This window comes from Dromiciops gliroides, chromosome 3 (genome assembly GCF_019393635.1).
Source record: "Dromiciops gliroides isolate mDroGli1 chromosome 3, mDroGli1.pri, whole genome shotgun sequence".
In the NCBI taxonomy this organism is placed as follows: domain Eukaryota; kingdom Metazoa; phylum Chordata; class Mammalia; order Microbiotheria; family Microbiotheriidae; genus Dromiciops; species Dromiciops gliroides.
Window position 1 is genome coordinate 290,595,189 of NC_057863.1, and position 9,613 is coordinate 290,604,801.

Below are 9,613 nucleotides of genomic sequence, written 5' to 3' on the forward strand. Positions count from 1 at the left end.
GATGATTTCATTGATGTGAGGTCTCCTATCAGTGGTTATCCTAAGCCATTTGGGCCTTTTCATTCTGTTGGGTTTCTCCTTATCTTCTTTCATAGATCTCTTTCAGAGACTCCTCTATGTAATGAAGGCTTTCATCTCAATGGATTGCTACACAACCAGAGGTCTGTGAATATATTACAGGTGGTCTGTGAACTTGATGGAACCACAATAACACCTTTCTTTTTTTGGTTTTTTTTTGTTTTTTGTGTGAGGCAATTGGGGCTAAGTGACTTGCCTAGGGTCACACAGCTAATAAGTGTTAAGTGTCTGAGGCCGGATTTGAACTCAGGTCCTCTTGACTCCAGGGCCAGTGTTCTATGCACTGTGCCACCTAACTGCCCCAACACCTTTATTTTCACTAACCTCTAACTAAAATTTAATTTTTACTTAAATTATTAAAAAAAAATCAAAACCCACATTATTTTGAGAAGAGATATATAGGCTTATCTAGACTTCCAAAGGGATCTATGACACAGAAAAGGTTAAAATCTTCTACTCTAGCTCTCTTTATATTTTGTTAATATGAGTACAATACCCAGGCTTCCCATGTCTTATGCCTTACTCTTCCCATATGACTAGTTTACTTCCTTTTCTGTTCAAATATTTCCTAGTTGTTTCCATTATACTAATCCCTGATCTTGTCACTGTTGAAAGTAAGATGTAACCTATTCAGAGCAGTGAGATGGTGCAGTGGATAAAGCACTGGCCCTGGATTCAGGAGGACCTGAGTTCAAATCCAGCCTCAGGCACTTAACACTTACTAGCTGTGTGACCCTAGGCAATTCACTTAATCCTCATTGCCCCACCCCCCTCAAAAAAAAAAAAAGATGTAACCTATTTGTGACCACCATGTGTCACTCCAGTCACAGAACATATCTTTGTTTTCTTTTATCCTACCTAGATAAAAAAACCCCACAAGGAAAATCAAAGTTTTAAATTATGTAATCTATATAATCTATAATATATTAATATAATCTATATAATACATAATCAGGAATCTATATAAATAGGAACTTAAAAGAACATTTAAAACCAAGAACTGTCTATTAAGCATGAAATTGCTACTTGCTATCAAGGAAGGAAAAAGGGAAGGAAGGAAGGAAGGAGGAAGGAAGGAAGGAAGGAAGGAAGGAAGGAAGGAAGGAAGGAAGGAAGGAAGGAAGGAAGGAAGGAAGAAAGAAAGAAAGAAAGAAAGAAAGAAAGAAAGAAAGAAAGAAAGAAAGAAAGAAAGAAAGAAAGAAAGAAAGAAAGAAAGAAAGAAAGAAAAAGAAAGATAGAAAGAAAGGAAGGAAGGAAGGCAGTAAGAAAGGAAGAAAGGAAGAAAGGAATGAGGGAGGGAGGGAAGGAAGTAGGGAGAGAAGGAAGGAAGGAAGCAAGGAAGGAAGGAAGAAAAACTTAAAAAATTTTTTTCCAATTACATATAAAAAAATTAACATTAGCTTTTTTAAAATTTTGAGTTCCAAATTATCTCCCTCCCTTTCTTCCCCCCTCAATGAAAAGGCAAGCAATTTGATATAGGTTATACATGTGCATTCAAGAAAAATATGTTTCTATGTTAATCAGGTTGTAAAAGAAAGAATAGATTTCCCCCCCCAAAACCCCAAGAAAAATAAAGTTAAAAAATGCACATATATGTATGTTTTGGGTACATATGTATATGCATACATGCATGCATACATACATACCTACACTTCGATGTGCATTCAGACTTAGTTATTTGTCTGGAGGTGGATAGAATTTTTCATCATGAGTTCTTCAGAATTGTCTAGATCATTATATTATTGAGAATAGCTAAGTTATTCCCAGTTGATCATTGTAGAACATTGCTGTTAATAGTGTTCTGATTCTGTTAACTTCACTTTGCATCACTTAATTTAAGTCTTCCCAGGTTTTTCTGAAAGTATCTTGCTTATTATTTCTTATAGAATAATAGTATTCCATCATAATCTTGTTCAGTCATTTCCAACTGATGGGCATCCCCTCAATTTCCAATGCTCTGCCACCACAAAAAGAGCTGCTATACTTTTTCACATAAAGGTCTTTTTCCTTTAAAAAAAATCTCTTTTGGATACAGACCTAATAGCAGTATTGCTGGATCAAAGGGTATGAACACTTTTATAGCACTTTGGGCATAGTTCCAAATTGCTCTCCTGAATGGTTGGATAAGTTCCCAATTCTACCAACAGTGCATTAGTGTCTCAATTTTCCCACATGCCCACCAACATTTGTCATTTTCCTTTCCTGTCATATTAGCCATTCTGATAGATGTGAGGTGGTACTTCCCAATTATTTTAATTTGCCTTTCTCTAATCAATAGTGCTTTAGAGCATTTTATATGACTAGAGATAGCCTTGATTTCTTCATCTGAAAACTGCCTGTTCATATAGTTCATATAGTTTGACCATTTATCAATTGGGGAATGACTTGTATTTTTCTAAATTTGACTCAGTTTTCTATATATTTGAGAAATGAGGCCTTTATCAGAGAAACTTGCTATAAACTGCCCCCCTCCCATTTGTTTGTTTGTTTGTTTTCAGGATTCTTGAGAGCAGGAATTGTTTCTTTTTCTTTGTATCTTTGGTGCTTTGTATAGTCCCTGGAACATAGTAGGCACTTAATAAACATTTATTGACTGCTTTACTGACTGACGGCAGGCAGGCAGATAGATAGGGAGGTTTAGAAGTGGTTAGTAACCGGAAAACTAGATATTTTTCGGTACCCACATTTTTTGTGAGCGGAGCCCCTCTTTCCTACCTCCTCCCTCCAACTGACCTCCCTTCCAGCCACACTTTACCCTTAGTCAACTCCTTCATCTGTGCCTCACTTAAAAGAAGATGGCATTGATTACTCTGAAGGGAGTAAACAAATGAGTGGAGTAAACTTGCTAGCAAGTTCCTGCCTCTGAGGGAAATATCTCTTGTCTCTTATTTACTTAGCCTCCAGTTGGTAGGGGCAACTGACCCTATCAGAGTAAGCATCTGGCAGAAATATGTGCCTCAGCAGCAGTGGAGTGGGGTGCAGTAAGGCAGCAGCCAGAGATGTGGCCATATATAAGCTGTGGGGCGTGTGTGTTTGTGTGTGTGCGCATGCGATATATGACTCCAGGTATGGCCCCAGCAGGAGTACCTGAGAAGGATAGTGGGAAGTAGACCCAAATATGGGCCTCAACATATTGATTGGTGATTGGGCCCTAATATTAATAATAATATTAATAATAATATAATACACCGCCTGTGTACAGCAGGCACAATCCCCTGGGGCATTGCAAAACAGTGGACAGCAGAATGGCTTCTAGCATCAGTGGCAGAAGAGTGAGTCCTGAAATGTGCAGTGGAAAAACATAGGTCCATAGTAGCTGATTGCTTCCTGTAATGTAGAACTGATTGCCCCCTCCACATTCCAGCACAGTGTCCAGTGATTTTAGTTGGGAGGTGACTTACATTTGGCAATGGGGCACAGGATAGGGGGGCAATGTGAAAATGTCTACTTAAGCCCCACTGAGGAAAATCCTCCTCCACATTTGGCATTCCTAGGGATGGGGTGGTCCTGTCTGTTGGGCCAGAGAATGCTAAGTGAATGGTGCCATGTCATCTTTGTTGTAGTCATGATTGTAACTAGTACTGATCCTGTTTATAGCCACTTTACATTGAAAGACCTATTGTGAACTACAAAAATTTGGCATTAACTATCACATAGACCAAATCATGTAGATCTAGGACTCAATCTTTCTTCTCTCTGTGTGTAAGTGTATGTGGGGGAGTTTGGGGCCAGGTGGAGAGAGTAGAGACTAGGATTTCTGTCTTTATTCTCTCTTAGTCAACTTACTACTTCAGGGAGATGTAAAACTATTTGTTTTGTTTTTGCTATGCTTCTGTTGTAGTTTTTCTTTTCGTCTTTGCTGACCTTATCATGCTTCTTAAATGCCAGAGGGCAGGATAAGGCAGCCCTAAACCCTTTTAAGTAGTAGAATATACTCTAGAAGACCTTAAGAGCTTACTATCATAGGGTGGTAAGTGGTAGAAGCAACATTCTGGCTCCTTTTCCCATGCAACTTGGGTTAATTCTTTTTTTCTTCCTTAAAAGATATTGAAAGCATCTTTGAGACTTGATTGACTCAGGGTATTAAAATTGCAGGATGTTAACATTACTTCCTTATTGCTTGAGTACAAAAGAGCCAGAAGGAGTTCCAGTCACTTTCTAATGCTTGACTGGTAGACCAGTGGGTACCTCTGTCAAGGGAGCTTCATACAGCTGAATCAACTCGGGATGTCCTCAATGTTTGTTGAATATACTTCTTCTACATCTAACTAAATCTCCTCTTGTTAACTAATAGTGATCTGTGAGTGTATTATTCCATTCCAGTATTTAATGAGAACTGTCCTGAGACAGGCCCAGCCTAGAATATCCCACTTAAATCTATTTACTCAGGACTCAGAGTTTTGTCAAGGGGAAACCACAGATTCTGTGTTAACTCTGCTGTGGGAAGTTAATAAAAATATAACCCATAAGATTCTCTGTCATTTAGCTTATAAGACACTGGTCAGGATAGAATCCTGACCCTTTTAGACAGATCATCTGAACTACTCCCTTTCTGCACAATTAGGCATAGTTAAGACCAACTACTTAAGTAGCCATACTATTACTAATTAAAAGAGAATATGTAAAATACCTTTAAAGAATTAAAACAACAACAAACTTTTGTATCAGAAATCTGCTGCAGAAGAGAAAGGAGATTATCATTTCATTGTCCACTTGAGTTCTCTGTCAAATGCCATGAAGACTCTTTTCTTTCTGTCCCAGAGAATTGTTCTCCAAATGGAAGGAAAGAAGGAAGGAAGGAAGGAAGGAAGGAAGGAAGGAAGGAAGGAAGGAAGGAAGGAAGGAAGGAAGGAAGGAAGGAAGGAAGGAAGGAAGGAAGGAAGGAAGAAAATAAGTGATCTTTGAGTACCTGAAATTTTAATTCTTAGGAGATGGTGGTCCATGATTTAAAACATCACAAGGTCATTCATGTTAAAAATGAGCAATTTGAGATTATGAAAGTGCTGTGAAATTTCTCGAGTGCAAATTAGTCTGTTCTTTTCTTGGTATTTATTTCTGCATATAACTTACTGTCCTTCTGCAATGTGTCTATACTAGATTTATTTAAGCTTATTAATGCAATGGATTGTGCATTCAGTTTATTGTTCATTGTACAATAGTTATTATTTACTATTTATCTATATGAATTTTATTTAGGATGGTGTATCTAAGCAGTCAGAGATCTCATTGAGGATGCTCTATATATTATTAGACTTGATTTAATCAGCACTTGATGACCACCACCCTCAAACAGGAGTATCGGAAGGACCTAACTGTATACATGCTGTATATATATACTGTATATATAGGATATATAGGATATATATATATATACATACATACACAGAAATATACACATATTCTCTCTCTCTCTCTCTCTCTCTCTCTCTCTCTCTCTCTCTCTCTCTCTCTCTCTCTCTCTCTCTCTCTCTCTCTCCCCCTCTCTCATATCAACTACCATTTTATCCAATTTTATAGCCCAGGGCAGCTAGGTGGTACAATGAATAGACCACTGGGCCTGGAGTCAGGAAGACTCATCTTCCTGAATTGAAATCTGTTCTCAGATACTTACTAGCTATGTGACCCTGGGAAAATCATTTAACCTTGTTAGTCTCAGTTCCTAATATGGAAAATGATCTGAAGGAAATAACAAAGTGGGTCATGAAGTGTCAGACATGACTGAATTGACTGAACAACAAATAGTAAAACAGAAATCAGAGAAAATATATATAGGAGAATATAGATATACACACACATATATACATATATATGCATATATATGTATATATGTGTGTGTCTGTGTGTGTGTGTGTATATATATATATATATATATATATATATATATAATTACACACAGAAATGGTGGGCATACATCTCTATTTTATGGTTCACTTCTCACTTGGTATTAATAATCAGAGCATAGATGATCTCATTTGCTACCTTTATCAAGGATGATAGAATGATATATTTCTAATTGCAAAGAACTGAGATGTTATTTAATCCAAACCACTCAATTTATAGTTTGAGAAATGAGGCCCAGAAATTTTAAGTGACTTGCTTAAGCATGGTTATATGAACTGAACATATGAAGAATAGACTTCTTGTTGAAGGAACACCTTTAAAGTGGCATTTTGTTTTACTGAGTCCTCATTGCGGCAGGAGCTGCAGCTTCCTTATCGGACTGCACAGCCACACTGTGGCCTGTGGCTATTCAAGGCGCTGATTCATGATCGTCCCCAACTGGTGGAAGCCTACTACTACTACTACTACAAAACAAAACAGTTGACCATTAATTTTTTTTTCTTTTTTGGTCAAGTGTGCTAATATAAAAATGCAATCTGCTTTGGGAAATCATTTGTAAAAGTCTGTATGTGCTCTCCTCCTTTTTTAACAAGGATTCCCTCAATACATAAGTAGGTCATCCTCATAAAGATTTAATAATGATGAGAAAGCAGCATGTGTGTTATCACTTGTTGATATGCACTCATTGTCTTTTTGGAGTAGTACTATCAGCTATGAAATGTTCTTATTCTTTTAGAATCTTCTCTTCTTTTATACATCTTGAAAACTGATCTCTCAAAGCCTTCACTATTATGTCCATTCCCAGAAGCATTTCCTCTGTGTGTGGTTGGCCTGTCATATCTAGCCACTCTTCCTGACTTTGTCATTATAAGTGCCATTTCTCCTTCTTCATCAGGGACTGAGGTGTTGCAGTACAAATATGGTAGCTCCATTGGCATTGATGGTGAAAATAGATCATTATAAACATACTAACAGATCTCTTCCATTTCCTGTCTATTTTTCTACTTCCTTCCAGTTTGATCTATAATATCTGGGGATTATATAGCTTAGTTGAGTCTCACAGCAAGTTTTCTTCATACTTGTTTTCACCTCCACTGCTTTTCTTCATTTTATGAACCAATAATGTTTATGATCTTTTGCTATGTCCTCCATGGTATTTTACAAATGAGTTTGTCCTATAAAACAATGTTGCCTTGGTTTCCATTCCCTACCTCTTGGCAAGTAGTCCAAAAACTAATTGACTAAAACGGCTTCTGGGCTCTTACTTTTGTAACCAATAACACTCCCACATTTACCATCGAGGTTTCATTATGTGGCCTGAGGGCAATGGCTGTATGTCTGAGAGACAAAGGGTAGGCCTCAGTTGCAATGAAGATCAAATAAGGTATTTGTAAAGGTCTTAGCATAGTGCTTGGCACTTAATATGCACTTAGTAATTATTCCCTTCCCCAGTGAAAGAAGACATAAAAGTAGACTAAAAAGAAGTGAAGAAGTACTTCTTTTAAAAGCAGTCATCTCAATGAACTAATACTTTACAACAAAGGAAACATTCAAAATCCCCTGAAGAAGATAGAATTCTATTTATTTTCACTTTGCCTAATTGTTTGAAATATTGGCAGTTTTCTTTTAAAATTCTTCGAAATAGGGGCAGCTAAGTGGCACAGTGGATAAAGCACTGGCCCTGGATTCAGGAGGACCTGAGTTCAAATTGAGCCTCAGACACTTGACATTTACTAGCTGTATGATCCTGAGCAAGTCACTTAACCCTCATTGCCCTGCAAAAAGAAAAAGAAAGAAAGAAAGAAAAGCTAAAATTTTTTGCAATATGATATCTAGGATCTTTTTTTTTTTTTTAATATGGCATTCACTTATCCCAATGTTTCCTCAATTATTTCTCCTTGATTTGCTTTTTAGGTCAGTTGTTTTTTTGCTATGAGATACCTGATGCATTTATTTTTTAAGTCTTTTGTTCTGGGAATTTCTGGTTTCTATTTGGTCCATTCTAATTTGCAGGGAGTTTGTTGCTTGTGCAAGATTTTGTACCTCTTAGGCTAAGCTATTACTCCCTTTTCCAATTTTTCCTTCCTTATTTCTCATTTCTTTTACCATTTTTCCCTCTAGCATTTTCATTACATTTATAAAAAAAATAACAAAACAAAAAAAAAATTTAACTCTTTTAAGAGTTTTAACTCTTGCTTCATCTATTCCAGGAATTCTAGCTGATGCTTTGACCAAGCTGTTTTCTCTGAGATATTGATTGTAGATGTTTCAGAGTCCTTCTCTTCAGTATTTGTGTACTAAGTGTACTTTCTACCATAATAACTTCTTATGGTAAGTTTCTTTCATTTTTTGTTTTTGTTTTTGTTTTTTGTCCATTCTTTCATCCTTTTTTCTGACTTTATAATTGATTTTAGCATTGGGCTCTGCTTTACTTTTGGAGGTAAGGTCTAGGTTTTGTCCTATTGTTACTTTCTTGGGAGTATGGATCGTCATCATTGACTTTAGGGACAGGCTGGAGATATGCAAACTTTCAGTGTTCCGCAAGTAGTCTGAGATAGGCCAGAGTCTGATTGTGGCCTCTCTTGTCTGAGCTCTGCAAATTCCTGATTGGGTTTGGGTCTGTGCAAGAATATAATGCTACTGGACTCCACCCCTCTCAGACAGCTAGCAAAACTCTTGTTGGTTTAGAGTGTCAGAATTGTAAGCTTCCTTTGATCTGGGATTCCTGCCCTGGTTCTTCCTCTAAAGGCTTCTACTTCTCAAAGCTAGAAATGACACCTTGCTCTGACTTGGGGTCTGAGCCACACCACTGTTGTTGCTGGCTTTTGTACTTTCTCCTGTCTTTGTACAATCCCCCAGGAAACACCACTCCTCTGTGTTACTGATCAGTCTCAGTCCAGCCTGAATCTAACCTAGAACTGGGTAGAGAATGTCAAAGTTGCCATTTTGTTCCTGTCTCCATTGCAGTGCTCTGGTGTTACCCCTTTTTAGGAGTCTGGGACTTCCTCTTGTACTAGTGCACAGCTTCTCCCTCAGAGCTGGAATGCCATATAATGCCTACTCCTGGTCCAACTGGATTCCCAGTGTCTGCAGACTTCCCTTTCTGTCTTCCTATGTCTAGCTTCTCTGGACAGGTGACATATTGTGACCTTTGTCTGAATTTTCCCATCAGGATTTGGTCCCGTACATTTTCTAGATCTGTTCAGAAGGGTTTATAGAGTAGAAATCACTGCACTTCTTTCCAAAACTCTGCCATCTTGGTTCCTTCTAGCAAGAATATAGACAGTATATATTAAAAGAAGGCAAAGAATACCACCAACAAGCTTAACCCAAAATGAAAAATGGAAGTCAAATTTCAGAATAATATCAAATGGCACATTTGAGGGGAGTAGAAAAAGTACTATCACATATTAAAGAGGATGTAGCAAAATAGCATGGGATTATTAATAATATGGTATTGTTGTTTACAAAAAACAAAGGAAAAATGTAATATGATCTTGTAAAAACCAATAGAGTTTGGCCAGAAACCAAGAATAACATCCTTAATAACAGCCTAACTATCAAATTAAATAAATGGATGTTCAATAAAAGGGAAATAAAGTTGTAAGTAAATTAATAATCAGGAGAAAAACTCATTACTTAATTAGTAAATCAATGTTATAGATTATAAGATAAAATAGAAAAACTCCTCAGC